A 16,298-nucleotide genomic window follows, 5' to 3' on the forward strand; every position below is an offset into this window, starting at 1 on the left:
AGCCCCACCTACCTCACAGGTTGTTCTGAGGATAAAATGAGGAAGACGACAGGTGCCACCTTCAGCTCCTTGGAGAAAAGATGGGATAGAAATGCAATAGTAATAGTAATAATGAAGGTGTTTGAAGTTAATTCCCAACAATTCCAGAATAAGGGGGAAGGCTTTATGTGGCAGCCAAGAACCTATCCGTGTATTTAATCGGCAACTGAACACAGTAGAACCCCAGATGATGGGAAGTCTTAAAATGTACCACCTAATGAGCTCCTCGCTCTTTCTTCTCTCTCCCCCCCCCCGCACCTTGCTATCTTTCCTCCTTTTGTGTCGCTTCGGCTGCTCTCCCCCCCCCCCGCGCTCCGCTCCTGCCGCGGCGGCTCTTCCGATTGGGCGCCCAAGAAAGCGCCTCCTCGCTTGGAGCGAGAGGCCGGGGAGGGGCCAGAAGAAGCGGCTGAAGCCAGCTGTCCCAACGCACGTTTCCAACATGAGTTCGCCGGGGAGAGGCTGTCGAGCTGGGAAGGCGAGCGGCGCTTTCCCCTCAGGCACCGCCGCCGCCGCCGAAGAAGCAGCAGCAGCAGCAAGAGCCGCCGACTGCCGCTCGAGCGCCGGGCGAAGCGAAAGGGGAGAAGCAGCGCGCCGGGGTGAGTGGAGGAGGCGAGCGCCACAAAGCAGGCGGCAACGGGGCGAGCGCGCGGCGGCGGGGCTGCTCGGGTCAGCGGCGCGCGGCCACCTCGCGCTGAGGCGTCGAGGAGAAAGACGTCTCGTCACACCGCCAGCCGGGGCAAATGGGGACCCTGGACAGCGCTAGGGCGCGGAGGGGAGGGGCTGGCGCTGCCTGGCGCGCCGGGGTGTGGCCCTCTCCCGCCCTTCTTCGCCTGCTCCCCGCTCCCTCGGTCTAGCCCAACCTTCACCGCGCGCCACCACTTTCCTCCTTCTTCTGCCCTAAATTGGTTCGCGGATGCCTTTCTCTGGGCATGGTCCACTTGAGGCAGGTGATGGGGGGAGCGAGGGGTATTGTTGCCGTTTCCCTCACCTTCCTATGCGCACCATTCCTTCACTGCCCCCCCCTCCGCACGCGGTTGGTGGTTTGGAAGCTCCGCAAAGTCCTGCCAATAGCAAAGCGGGTTCCTCAGCCAGGACTCCTCTCCGGACCTCCCTACCCTCTCCAGAGAGGAAAGACGGGCCGCGCTCTCCTTTCCCGCCCTGCTGCTGCCGAGGCAGGTCCTGCGCCCGGAGAGAGGCTCGCTCGCGCGGTCTGAAGGGAACCGGAGCCGCCGCGGGAGCCTGCGGGCCCCGCCTTCCCCCCTCGGCGCGCCCGTCCCGCTCTCGCTCTGCCTGGTTCCCACGCTCCGGCCTCCGGAACGCGGCAGAGGGCGAAGCGTCCCGGGTCAGGGCAGCGGGGTCAGGACGAGCTCGGGGCTTCCAGGCACCGGCAGCGGGGCAGCTTCGTGGGAAAAGGCGGAGCGAGCTGCTTCCACCCTCACCCTGTCAGGAGCTGCAGGGAAGGTTGCTGCCGAGGCCGGGCCAGCCTTTCCTCGGGCCGAGTCAAGAGTTGTCCAGAGTTGTCCTCAGCGGCCACCGTAGCTGCGCCCCGAAAAGCAGCTCGCATGCTGTGCAAATACTTGCACAGGCTGGATGGCTGCTTCTCTAAATGTTATTTGTTCGTTATTGTTTCGTAACAAGATTTGCTCGGTGCCTTACAACTGTAACGGTTCTCAAAGCAGTTTGCAAGGATCTGTTGCATTGGAAAAAACCCAACAAAACTAAATCATAACTCCCCTTTCTTCCGAGGTCAGGCTGGCGTCCGAGGTTCTTCGCTTTTAGCTTCACAGTTGTCACTTTGAGATCAAGGCCAAAATCCCCACTCAGCCATGAAACTCAATGAGTGACCTTGGGCCATCAAGTCTTTCGGCACAGCCTGCCTCAAAGGGTTATTGTGAAGATAAGATAGGGAAGGGTAGAACCATATATACAAGTTTTAACTCCTTGAAGGCAAGACACACTATTGATAGAATTGTAAATAAAATTAAAAAAAAAATATGTGTGGAGGAGAGCAGAATGGATCAATCATTTCATGTGCTCCATGGCTGGATCTGAATGTCCCTAACTTTAGCATTGTAGCCACTTATGTCACACTCTATCTTACAGGTATGTAGCCCTGTTGGTCTGCCATAGTCGAAACAAAATCTTAAAAAAAGTGTGCATGCACACGAAAGCTCATACCAATAACAAACTTAGTTGGTCTTTAAAGTGCTACTGGAAGGATTTTTTAAAATTTTGTCTCTATCTTGTTATCAATTAAAATAAGGAAACTAAAACTAGAATCAGTAGTTAACAGAAACAAGGAGGAAAACAGCAGATGAAACCATGGTATAGTGTCAAAACGATCAGGAAAAATTAATCAGAAATGACACAACCCAAAATAAGGTGTTTATTCCCGTTAGAGAAGAAAGAAGGAAATGTACTAGCTCATTTTCATGCTTTGGCACCAACCCTATCTCTGGTCTGTGGAAAACTTCATCTGTAGATTTTTGCGAATCAAGCACAAACCAGACCAAGGCTGTTTTTTTCTGGTTATTTGGCCATTGTATCTGAGTACGCAAAATAAACAAAACAAAACTCCAATACCCAGTTGCTTCATCATTACCACCTTTCTTGGAGATAGCTCTAAAATATATAGTTGCACAGGGTGCATCTTAGAGTGCAAGTCAGACTGATTTCAGACATTAAATTATTGATACTTGCTTCACATTCTATAAAGAAACATCCTCCCCCCATCCCAACTCTTGAAATGTTGAGCATGATGTAGGCTATATGGCAAAAGGCTGCTTGTTTTAACTCTCCTTTCTTGTCCTTATGAATTCTTTGCCTCGGTCTCATCTACATTACTTCCAGCAAGTTTAGAAAACAAGTTCTTATTTTAAAACCAACTGGACTTATTGGTGTGAATCTATTGTATGCTCTGCCCTTTGGAAATGTCTATTGAAAGCAGAGTTAAAGTAGAATTAATCGCTACAGGTTAGAAATATATTACTTTTCTGATTTATGATTGAGCACTTGGGGACAGTATTTTAATGTTTATCCAAGGCTCCATTGTTGAATCTGCTGTTGTTTCTGCCATTTGTGTTCATGGTTGTGAAGCAAAAACTAAGAACTGTTTAAAATCTTAGTTTCTTAGCCAATTTGCCCCTTTTCTAATCCAGTATGAAAACATGCAACTGGCATATGAGAAAAAAAACAAATAAATTAGTATGGTTTTTATTAATTATCTAACTGTATTATTGAGTTTATTGAATTTAGGTGGCACTTTAAAGACTTGACAGCACAGCATCTCTACACAGAAGTGAGTCTTGCTGAGTTCAGTGGGACTTACTCCCAAGTAAATGGGTATAGGACTGCAGCCTAACATATTTACTGTGGCATAAGTTTTCATGTCCCTGTTTTGTCAGGTGCATCTGACAGAAATGGATTCTCGTCCACAAAAGCCTATGCCAGAACGTATTTGATAAATTTTAAGAAACCACCAGAAACTTTGTTGTTGGCATCCATCTGTCTCCAGAGGCAATGGGTTACACCTCCTGGGAGGACGTCAAACCTTAGTGACAGGCCTGGGCAGTGTGTATGGAGGTCCTTCCTGCAACTCCTGCAGCTAAGCTGGTGCCAAACTTATTGCTCTGCTTTCATTTGACCACATCAATTAGGTCAAGAGTGGGGGTCTTGTCGTCTGGGCCACCTACTGCATGTATTTTATTCTACTAACTTTAGACAAGCATGGTGAAAGAACAATATCTTTCAAAGTACATTGTGTAATACCAGAACAATATAGAAAGTGAGGTTAATGAGAATTATTTCATGATACATCTTTATGGAGTCACAAAAGAAGGTCTTAATGTTTAGCTCCTTATCTCACTGGTTAAGGATAAAGGTGTCTACTACAACAATTAACGCTGTTGTCAATAATTCTTTTTGGAAGGCAACAGTTTCGTTAATGGACGACTAAGATAATCAGTTTCAAGGTATATAATTTATTGATGGATTTTAATGTCAGATCCAAAATAAAAATGTGGATGTGCAAAATACAGCTTGCAATGTATTTTGTTTTGTTTTTTAAATCCAGACAGTCGGGATAAAGGGTTTATAGTTATGCTTCCAACTGTCTGAGTTCATAGAATATCGTGAATTCTGCATTTTTAATGTTATAAAATCAACACACACAAAATGCAGCCTGAACTTTGAGTGAACAACTACCACCACTACACTTTTGGTTGATACTTGATTAGAATAATTAAACAGATCAAACCTGAAATGTTGCAAATTCAAGTATCTGTCTGTGGAATTCACTGCTGTGGATTCTGATGTGAGTTTTGAATACCTAATGGATCTTTCAACTGTTGTTGACATAAAATTGTCAGTAGTAATTATAGTTTTGTAATTGGATTGTTTTGTATATTTTTTAAAAAATAATTATCTTGGGACACTTTATTTAAAAGGTAGCATATACATTTCTTTGATAAATGAATGAATAGTAGTTTTGTGGAAAATACAGAGGAGTGGGATGAATAAATTTAAAAAGAACAAACCAGAAGTTGCTGCCTTCCTAGATTGCAGTTCCTAGATTGGTGATGACAACAACTCTGATAGGGGCGGCAGCTGCTGGAAAATATGGTTTCTTATGTAATAAAACTAATATTTGTTTGAAATGGTTACATTGGCCGGTATACTTTTTATGCCATTAAGGAGAAGTCATATATTATATATTTTCACTGCTATCAAAAAGTAGTGAAACAGTCAATTTGTTTTCACTTTTTTATCAAACAGTAGGGAATGAAATCTTGTTCCTATGTGTATTGCTGTGGTTTTGAAACTGAGATTAGGCTTTATTATACTCTGTCAATCATGAGTAGACCAGATAGGCTGCTAGATAAAAGGCAGGCAGAGATACCCCAATCAGCTGAACTGATCATTATCTCTAAATAGAAGAGCAGTCAGAAGATTCCTTTCACTCTACAGTTGGGAAGGAGAAGAAACAAAGTGGAAAAGGTCACTAACTGATAATAGCCAGATAATTATTTTGGTGCTCCCCCGCCCCTGACAACTGACTGTGAAGCTAACATTGCAGTAGACTAGAGTATAATGCAGTTGTTGAGCAGTTATTTGAAATATATTGAGTAATTTTTTTTTTATCAGTTTATCAGCTATATGAACTTCTTTGAGGTAATCCATGAAGTACACAAATGTGGCTCCTGTGGCACAAACATTTGTTACATTGCTATTTAATAGCAATAGGTACATTTCTTTATTTTCATTTGTCTTGCCTTCTTTTCCCTTGGCCCCATAAGATGCGGTCTCCATCATGGAGAAACAAAGTTGATAACTGGGTTTATTAAACCTTATAATGCTTTGGAGGGCATTGTTTGGAATCTCAAAGCTGCAAAAACCCACCAAGCAAAAAAACCCTGTTTGCTTGGAAGTCATACCCCACTGAAATCAATGGGGCCTAGGGCCAATTCTCACCAGTAGGTAGGCTCCACACATGGCTAGATTCCACATATAAAGTAGAATGAGCCTTTGTCTTGTGTATGTTCCCTGCAAAATACAGAATATATGCCTCATCCACATGCTGCAACTACTCCCTTCTGTTGCATATGTGGAATTTGACCCTAGTATATTTGTGTCATGCATGCAGACAGGATGCATTCCACATACCACATTGTACATACAGGGCAGGGGAGAAGCCATCCTAGCACACGTGGAGCCAAAATGCTGTGGCATATTAGGAATGCGCCTTTCCTTTCAGAGAAGTATGTTTAGGATTGCGTCCCTGAGGGAGCAAGCTAATCATAACCGACTATCGGCTGAACCAATCTTGCAAAATGTTCTGCCAAAAAAAAGAGCAACATATTTCATGGATATAACCTTTCTTGCCTTCTGTGTAGAGAGAGAATAAATCAAAGTGGAGGCCCATGTCCCTTTCTCAGATGTTGTCGTAGAGGTCTCTCTCATTGCACAGGGTTTACAGCTGCTAAGTGCTTCTGTTGCAGCAATCACATTTGGCAGCAGCTGAAACCATGTTTGTAACCTGAGTTTCCCCCACCCTTTCTTGTGCAACTATGGATTTTCTCACCTCAAATGCATACTTAATGGGCATTGAAATAAATCTGTTGAAGATGTCACAGCTGGACTTTTACAGCTTCCTGCGAGTATGAAGGCAGAACATGTAGAGGATTACAGTAGTTAAATAAAGTATAGTTTTGAATTTTTTGAACTGTTTTAAAACCAACAAGAGTTCAATATAATTCATCTGAGTTCCACTTTATGTTTATTTTAGTAGAGTAGTGGGGAGCATGGATAGGCATGGATATGTATATGAAAGGTTAAGAGAATAATGGCTTTATGTTTCCATATGTAAAAAGTCAGGGATAATACACATAAACAGTTTTTGGAAAAGCAGATTTGTCACTTGCATTGTTATATCCCTTGAGAACAGTCTAGCCCATATTGTAATTAGGTCAATTGTAACACAGAGAATCTTGGAGAATAATTTGGTTTGTTTATGTGTGGGTGGATATATATATATATATATATATATATATATATATATATATATATGCTTTCGTAGATTTTCACGGGTACAGGAATGCAGGTTTTGGTGTCTTCGGGTGTCTTCCCGTGTAAGAGTCGGGGTGTCTGTGCGAAACGTCGTCGAAACGTCGCACAGACACCCCGACTCTTACACGGGAAGACACCCGAAGACACCAAAACCATATATATATATATATATATATATATATATATATATACACACACACACACACACACACACACACACACACATATATATAGATAGATAGAATGGGACCAAGTATCATTTCTTAGGTCCTTCTGTTCAAAGTGCCTAGGGTCCCAGACATGCCCACTTGAAAGTGATTGCTTAAATAACATTAATTATATAATTATGCAAGAAAAATATTGCAGTAATGAATTTATTACATTGATAGAATTTGGATGGAAATTTCCATTTGCCCAGTTTGTTAAAATGCTTTAGACAGCACTCCCTAAATGCTATGAAATACAGTTCACAAAAAGGTTAGTTGTGTTTGTTTATCTTTATTGCCTTTCCCATGAATTCAAGGAGGTTAATAGCATTGCAATAAATATGCTACCTTTTGCAAAGCTTGGACATACTCAGCCACTACTGATCCTTACTAAACTAGGCTAGCTCTTCCAGATGTTTGGAATGCTAGTTATATCTATACCTCTCAGAGTGGGGTCTGAGATCACCCCCCCGCCACACCCAGGGAATGTATTGCCAAGTATGGATGGACAAATCAGTGCACATCTGGTCCATGTCAGTTTTGCATGTGTTCATTCATGAGTCTGTTCTGCCCCATTCATGCATTAATTGCATTTTTTAAAGTCCATAGAAAAATGTATTTAGAGATGCACTTAATAATACTTTATAAAATATATATTTCTAAACATCTACCTCAATGTACACATTTCTTGACATATTGTATCACAAAAATGTATATTTTTTGCATTTTGGTGCATTTTTAAAGCTGAGAACTATGTTAGCTATTTCAGAGAAGCATGAAATCCAATAGATAATTACATTCTGATCTGTGCATTAGTCCAGAAGGTGTAAATTAGGTCAGTTTGCTTAAAAATGTGACCTGAACAAAATTCTTCTCCATCTGTAGTGCCAAGAAAGGGAAAAGAGAAACACTTTTGAATTTAGACAAAGAGAGATACAGTTGCTACGTTTTTGGACTTGACTGGTATAAGCCTTAGGGATGTCCTGTTGCTTTTGACAATTGATGCCTGTTTATATACTTGCTTCCCATTCAACATAACTTGTTTGTTTGAAGATACAAAAGCAATACAAATCTCCAGGACTCTTTCCTCACAAGGACCCTGACCCTGTGAAAGGCTATTCCCTGGCATGTTCTATGGTTTGGGAAATTGGGCAACACGAAACACTATTGTGTAATATGAAAACACAAACTTTATCACCCAAAAGCTTCACAGTATCAGTGAATTGTGCCACCATTCTGTGGAAGAGAATTACAATATTTCAAGTAACCAGTGGACCAGTGCTACTAAGTTAGTAAATAAATTGGAGAAGCTTGTTCACATTTGTTTATTCGCCTGCCTCCCCCACCTGTAAATTCAGCTTACAGATAAAATAGGAACAGCTAAAAACATAACTAATGAGAAATATTTAGCATAAATCTAACCACAAATTTAATATATGTAGTTTAATTAAAAAAAATACTGTGGCTTATGGAAGGAATGTTTTTGGGTGTCAGTGTCCAATGAAAAATGGGGAAACCGTTGCACACGTTAAGCACTACTTTGGCTGGGAAGTTTCCTAGAGCTTGTTAGGCAAATTCAGAAATTGGATGGTTTCTTTTCCATACGTTTTGATCTTCTCCATTGATCCCTTGATATCATCCTTTGAAGCTGTTTGTGTGAGATGAGGTTGGTGTCAAAAAGGTGAATTAAAGGTCTGTGAAATGTTAAGACAATTTGCCAAGGTGACGTTAGGGTCATTTTAGATAACTTAGAAAAAGATGAGTCTGGGGGTTTTCCTCTAGTTTTTAAAGTTTAGCTATCCAGTGAGTCTTATAATTGCTGACCTAGTTCCAAAGCTGAAGGGAGTTAGCAGCCTCTACTGACTACAATAATGTTTTGCATGTTTATTCTAGAATGACAAACACAAATATAAAAATTTAAAAAATCACAGGATGGGTGAGATTCTAAAAAACACACCAGAAAATTCAGCAGAAAGGTTACACTGTGTGTGTGTTTGTGACATGGAAGGGAAGTGGGTAGAGGCCAAACAGACTAGAATTTGATTAAAATGTCAGTTAAAAGTGCTATTTATAATCAAAGCAATTTATGCTAGTTGGCATGCTGATGAGTTCCAACAGTTAATATGCTGTACTTTCCCGTTTTTTCCTTAGTGTACTGAAACTGCTCAAAATGAATCTGGTAGTACAGATACTATGTAAGGATTTCTACATGGATTTCATCCACCATTTACATAAATATAACATTGAGGAGTACAGTATTCAAATGTGCAATCCCTCCACATATAGTTTGAAATGGTACAGTTTTCAAGAGTGCTATGTCAAATGATTATTCTGAATAGGACAATATGCTTTCAGAGGAGTAAATCTTTTGCAGTAGAAACAACAGTCTTGTGGCATCTTGAAAACCATCAAATGTATTACATTGTTATGTGCATGTGGAGTGGCTGGTTCAATGAGACATACACACACAAGCTTTTTAAGTAGTATGACAATGTTATGAAATGACATGAGCAAATCTACATGGCAATGTAGAAGGCATGGCACCACTAATTCATCACCTCAAGTAAAAACCCAAAATGTTAATGATTCCTCATGTGTACCCAGTAAACAGGAGCATTTCGAGCTCAAGGAAAGGTTATAAAAGAGTTAATGCTTGCACTGAGTCAAAAGCACATTGATTGTCTGGAGGCCTAGACAAAGCAAATAGTAATTAAATAATCTCTTTCCAAGCCAAAGGCTTCCAGTGACCTAGAGATGATTAATATAGTTAATATGCCCTTCAGGAGAGAAAGGGGTTGCTAAATATATGTTTCAAACAGACACATTTAGCATCAGTTGGTCCAGTGCAATGTAGTTCAGTCTGGTGAGATCCTTTCCCCCCACAAGTCTTGGCTGGGGTGGTGGGGGGAAAGAAAGTGCTTTATAATGCAAAAGACATAACAAAGATAGATGAGGGAGTTAGGCAAGATGTCGATTGTGGCTTTATATTCCCATAAGTACTGCTTATAACCTCTAGTATATGAAAACTGTACAGAGGGAAATGGGGATGCAAAGAAGGAAGTTCAGTTTTGTGCATGCATTGTTGTTCACAGTGAGTGCATAGTGTGTGTGTGTGTGTGTGTGTGTGTGTGTGAAAACTTCAATAAAACATTAAGTAGGAAAAAGGACAGCAAAGTGGACTGAATGAAAAAAGGAAGGAAGGAGCTACTATAAAGTACAAACTGTATACAATGCATTAATCATATGGAAGGGAATACCTGTTGGGCCCCCCAAAGCACAGGAACTATATGGGTGTAACAACATGCTTTTGTGTTAGAAAAGTAAGAAAACTGAGTATATATTGGAAAATGTTCTGCATGGTTATCTTATTTAAAGGGATGTAACAGTTGTTTAGATTGGAGAGGATTTATTTTGATCCTGCAAATCTGCTTTCCTGTTATGGAACAAACACTGACCTTCTCCATAAAAGCTAAAACTGTATTCTGTGTCTGGCACAGCCTGTATGACACCGGCAGCTCTAGTGAGACAAAATGGCTTGTAAAAAGCTGTTTTTTTTATACTATTGATCCATCTAGCCCATTATCCTCTCCACTGATTAGCAGTGGTGCTTCTAGGGTGTCTGAGAAAGGTCTTTCTCATCTCTGCTACCCAAGATCCTTTTTAACTGGAGATGCTAGGAACTGAACATGGCTTTTGTGCATGCAAGGCATGTGCTTTACTGAACCACAGCCCAGGGTGCATATACAACGAGGTTCTTCTACGTTGGAATGGGAGACTGCGACAGTGATGGTGGCTGCTGGTAGCTGTACTGTGCTAAACTGAAGTTTGTGTTCAATTCCCTTCAAAGTGTAGATTGTGAAATTGCACAAGTTTTAGGATTCTCGTGCTTCTTCCTATTAAGTTCTAGTGCAGAAGCTTCCAATATTGGATTGTTAGGCTCTGCTTGTAAACCATAATTTGCAAGAAACTTGAGCAGATTCCTTGGGTCTAAGAAAATGGGTTTTTTTTCTGTTGAAATGAGTAAGAGCAAATAATTGTAAATCAAAATACTTCACCTTTTACCTACACTGAGATGTGAATTGTGTTCGGTTAATTTCATTCATTTCTAAAATCTGTATGCTGCCCTTTGATGGTTTATAAAAGGAAAACAGTATCAAGCCTCATTATAGTTTTACACACTGAACGTTGCAATCATATACATGTCTCCTCAGAAGTAAATATCGCTGAATTCTGTGGTCTTTACTCTCAGGAAATTGTGCATAGGAATGCAACAGTATTTGTTTAAAATAACAAGATAATACAAGCAGGTCATTGTCATCCTTTTAAACTCAACTGGGGGAGGTATTTGGGGTTTCAAAATTGATAGTGACAAGTAGCAAGATCTTTTAAATGGTTTCACCTCTGCTGTCAAATTTTGAAATAGAGCCCTGGTTTAGGTGGCAGGTGGGATATAAAAATTTCATAACAACGTGGATAAAAAACAAAAGAGAAGGGGAGTTTTTCTTGTACCTCTGCCTTTGTCCATGTAAGTACAGTCAGCTGGAATATAGCCCGGAAACTAATTGGCAACCTGCAACAACAGTTTGCTTATTAGGGTGGTCACTTAACACTTCTCCACAAAAGAGGACACTGATTTGTGTAAAATTTCCTTCCACTAATTCGTATGTACAGATACAAATGTAGAATTGATTACTACAATTTTAATAGATGTACAATATAGTGAGAAAGACTGAACAGGTGATCTGTGTGCTTGCTCAATCTGCTGTCCAGGTGCTGCTTTTGATGGGCAACTTCAAGGTCCCTTCTCTCCCTTCTTATGGGTCTTTATCTTTAAAACCAGATAGCTCACCAACTAGAGGATTCCTTCAAACAAAGGACTGTCCTCTGTAAAGGAGAACATATGGACACCCTATTGTTTTTGCCCATTGTGGCTGATACAAGTCAACACCCTAGCTGTTGAACAATGAAGGGGGCTAAAATACATTGTATAACTTGTTATGGATTACAAATGAATATTAATATTAATGTCACAGAGCAAGCATGGCAGTTAATGAATATTAATTCACTTGTTCCCAGGGGCCACTCTAAACTTCAAACTCAGTTATTTTGAGACCAACGCATTCACAAGCATAATCTTAAGGTACTTTATTCCTAATGACACAGAAGCTAAACTGCATGGGATGTGGGAGATTTGTGACTGGTTCTCACTTTTAGTTTTTAATTAAAAATAGCCATGGGGTGCTTTGATTTGAGTTGGATCAATGGCCCTGTGGGAGGGGCAGCCCAGCAGTTTTGGTGCTGACTCCTTCCTTTGTGCCACAGCTCTGAACTAATTTAGAGCTGCCTGTGGCTGCCTTGAACTGAAAACGAAAATATTGGGAGGTTTAATCAAAGATCTCCTGCAGTCACGTGTCATTTGGACTCATTTTCTTTCAATAAATTCCAAATTCTGCTGTAACCAATAAGCCATACTTTGGATAGTAAATTCAGTCTATGAATAACATATTTGCTAATAGGCCAGAAGTATTATGTACAATACTGACTTCATTACATTGCAAGTTTCAGCTGCTAAAATGGGACAAACCTTTAAATGGTGTGTGCAGGTTTCTATAGAATTGTTCTGTTGCTTGCTCTATTCTATGTTCTCTAGCTGACTGTTGTTCACATATTAAAAGAAAAATGTGTGAGGCAAAATGTGTGCATTTATAATGTATTTCCATAATTTCATTTCAGGAGTAACTGGATACGTGGTGGGAAACCTTTGACATTCTAAGTCAAATATTAACAGCTCTCACATCTCAGCTCCAGCTTTGCTACTTTAGAGACAGTGTCTTGTCGCTTTGGAATCTGCTCTTGTTGTCAGCTTGATGCATCGCTTGCTATGTAGGATTTAATTCTCTGCTGCAAACAAAGTTTAAAGATTCTGTGCCCAGTGTGGGGTGTGGGATGGGTGTGTGAATTATCAAAACATGTTATAGTGATACTGTTTTTCCATAACACATTGACTTCTCCAAAGCTCCTGAATGCTCCAAGAAAATTGGGTTATTTTATTTCAGTAAAAAAAGTATCGTAGAAAATAGGTTCTTTAAAAAGAATTCACCATGTTTTGGCTCTAGTTGAAAAGAAAACATTAAGGCTTAGACATGTGTGGTGTATCATTCATCTCCACTCCCCACCCCACCCCAGTTCATCTCCAGTTGTGTTCCTGTCTAGGAAATAATCCAAATCCCCAGAAGTAATGCATACCAAAACATAGATTTACTAGGCATTTTAAGAATGATAATATGCCACCCCAATCTCTGAGTGGTGCAAGATTCCAGGGGGTTCCAGGAGCTTACCCAGGGTTCGGTTTCCTTGGAATGAGGGAAGAGCAGGTACACTGTGGTGTCTTTTCAATATATGGTTTATTTCTACATATATACAACCTGAGCCTAAAATGGAGGGGATTACAGCATTAAAACCCCCAGAAGGTCTAGCTTCTCCCATAGCCACAACTTTGGAGGCATGCGCAAATCAAGCATTGCCCTCACTCTCTAGCTTCTGCCTGCATCTAGCCCAGCTTCCTCACACACTACCTATTGTGCTTCTCACTATCAGCCATTTGACGTCTGGCACAAAGCCATTTCCTTTATTATACTAACTACCATGCTTAAGCCCATTAACGCATCAAGAAGCTGGTCTGGCTACTTCCAACAATTGAATCCTCCATTAGATTTTAGCTCTTGCTGGATCCAGGATGCCCCAAATTAGAAGGGACTCTGGCATCGTACAGACTAACCCCCACCCTCCCAAACTCACAACAATAACAATTATCTGGTTTGTTCCACCCAGATTTTGAAAGACTGAAGTCTGCATAAGCAGGAGAGATGAGCAAAAGCAGGCATCTGATGCAGTTAAATCAGTGGGATGCACCTCCCCATTGGTTGGTATATGAAACCTGTGCCAGCCTGTTAGGAGAAGGGTGGCTGGGAGGGTACTGCTGGGGCAGAGGATCTTTGCTTCAAATAGCCAATGTGACACAGGAAGTGGAAGCAATGATATTTTACACTTTACACCATAGATGGGGAGCTCCTGTTGCTCTTGGACTCCAGCTCTCATCAGCCACAGCCAGTAGGGCCAATGGCCAGGGATGATGGGAGTTGTGGTTCAGCAACATGGGGAGCGGGCACAGGTACCTCCCATCTCCAACACCCATTTATAAAGCCCCCCTTCCCTCGTTCGTCCTGCCGCACCAGAGGTATTCCACTTGCTAACAGGTGCATTTGCAGTTTTAAATGCAAAACTAGATATACGTAAAGTTTATGTTCCTGTCTTGATTCCTTAAGACTTGTCTCCACACAGCAGTCTTCAGACATTTATAATCATGTTAGCCCAGACTCCAGATTTCTGGAAATTAACTTTCTGCCTAATACATAATTAAATAAGTGCCTCCAGAACATGACTAATCTATATTATAAAAATAAGAAGTAAGTACAAAAGATCAATAAGGTATGGGAGAAGAAGAAGAAGAAGAGTTTGGATTGATATCCCGCTTTATCACTACCCGAAGGAGTCTCAAAGCGGCTAACATTCTCCTTTCCCTTCCTCCCCCACAACAAACACTCTGTGAGGTGAGTGAGGCTGAGAGACTTCAGAGAAGTGTGACTGGTCCAAGGTCACCCAGCAGCTGCATGTGGAGGAGCAGGGAATCGAACCCAGTTCACCAGATTACGAGTCTATCGCTCTTAACCACTACACCACACTGGCTCTGGGAGAGGCTTTGTGTGTGAATTTTAGTATTACAGATTAGTCTTGAATTTGATAAACCTTGAAAAATAGTCTTAAGATGTTCTTCCGTGCTAAAAATTATTGCATGCATTGTGGTGTCAGAATCAAAATGAATTCTGGAGAGTTCCTTAATTTCATGTTTTACTTGTCATATATGTTCATATTCTGTTCCTGTCTGTTGTTTAGAAAGTTTCTACCACACCATGTGGTAGTAACATTAGCATGGGAGAAAGGATGGACCTATTGGGCAGTCTCACCATCGCACTGAGCCTTCGATGAGGACATTGTTTCTATATTTAGTTGCTTTATATGGAGTAAACATAATGGTTTGATTTATGAACAGACAGTGATACAAACAGATGTTATGCATGCACAAGAGATAACTATGTATGTAGAGCTTTGATACTCTTTTTTTGTTTGTTTTTATACTCTTGTTTCAGTTTAGCTCCCCTGCCCCTGCAGGCTGGCAAAATATTAACTTGGAAGCAGCCCTTAATTGTTTTTAAGTTATCAACACCATACTTCACTATCCTCCAAATGGTTCAGTAATTTTGCTTCCTTTGTTACACTGTACCATGTTTTGCCTGTGAATACTTTCTTTCTTTGGGTGTTTTCCGATGCAACCGTATAGCATTTTTAAGAACTCTACTGCCTTAATAATAAAAGAACAGCTATTTAAGCAGCTATTAACATTTCTTTGTTTTGTACCTACTGAGAAGTAAGGAAGGCTTGAACCCTCCAATATCCCTGGTATTTAAGGTCTGATGTCTGTTTTATGGGTAGTGTTCATCCCTTGAAATTCATTGACTTGTTATTTAAGTCCATTCTGAGTATAACTTAGTTTATTATAGATAGGTAGCCGTGTTGGTCTGCCATAGTCAAAATAAAAAAATTCCTTCCAGTAGCACCTTAAAGACCAACTAAGTTAGTTCTTGGTATGAGCTTTTGTGTGCATGCACACTTCTTCAGATACCTGAAGATACCTGAAGATATCTGAAGAAGTGTGCATGCACACGAAAGCTCATACCAAGAACTAACTTAGTTGGTCTTTAAGGTGCTACTGGAAGGAATTTTTTTATTTAGTTTATTATAATCCTACATGTATGACCACATTTCTATCTGTGCAGAATACTTGTTTGTGTAGATATTTACAGGTAGAAGAATGGCAATTATTTTTTCATACCTTCTGAAATCTCCTGCCATTTCTATATGCTGCCTTTCTTGACTAGGTTTTACTGACACTGACAGAAGCTTGATTTTCATAACTTAAATAAAAAGAACACTGCATAGAACATAGCAATAGATGTAAATATTGCAGTTTTCCCCATGAACTACTGTGTTTTACCTTATACTCAGTTTACCTAGCGTGCAATCCGTACCCAGCTGAAATTATTTGCCGTGGACTGTAATGACTTCAGCCATGGTTTTCAAAGAAGGCCAAAGAAATCTTTCTTTTACACATCTTAATAATAAAGCTAATGGTTTCAGAACTATTTTTGTAATACTTGTTGCCCAGATAGATCAAAATAGTTTGATTCTGCCTCCTTGTTCCAGGAATATTTCCCAGTTACTTGGCAACGAAAAGTAACCCTTTGAGAACTCCTTTGAAATAATAATAACCCCAGTGTACCAGCCAACCTCCTTTTGTCAGACAATGAGTAAGTTTTGATCTGTGATACATAGACAATGCAAGTTGGGTTTGGTGAGAAGATGCTTGTTTTC

General features: G+C 40.7%; 1 protein-coding gene across 1 annotated transcript in view; it reads left to right on the forward strand.

Moving 5' to 3' along the window:
- The first annotated feature begins 368 nt into the window (after window positions 1–368).
- Window positions 369–16,298, forward strand: part of GUCY1A1 (guanylate cyclase 1 soluble subunit alpha 1) — a 35,343-nt gene continuing 19,413 nt past the window's right edge. The window contains exon 1 of the mRNA XM_082237657.1: window positions 369–635. The gene's annotated coding sequence lies outside the window, so the exon portion shown is untranslated. The remainder of the gene's footprint in view (window positions 636–16,298) is intronic.

The sequence above is a fragment of the Podarcis vaucheri genome (genome assembly GCF_965113315.1).
Source record: "Podarcis vaucheri genome assembly, chromosome: 9".
Lineage (NCBI taxonomy): Eukaryota > Metazoa > Chordata > Lepidosauria > Squamata > Lacertidae > Podarcis > Podarcis vaucheri.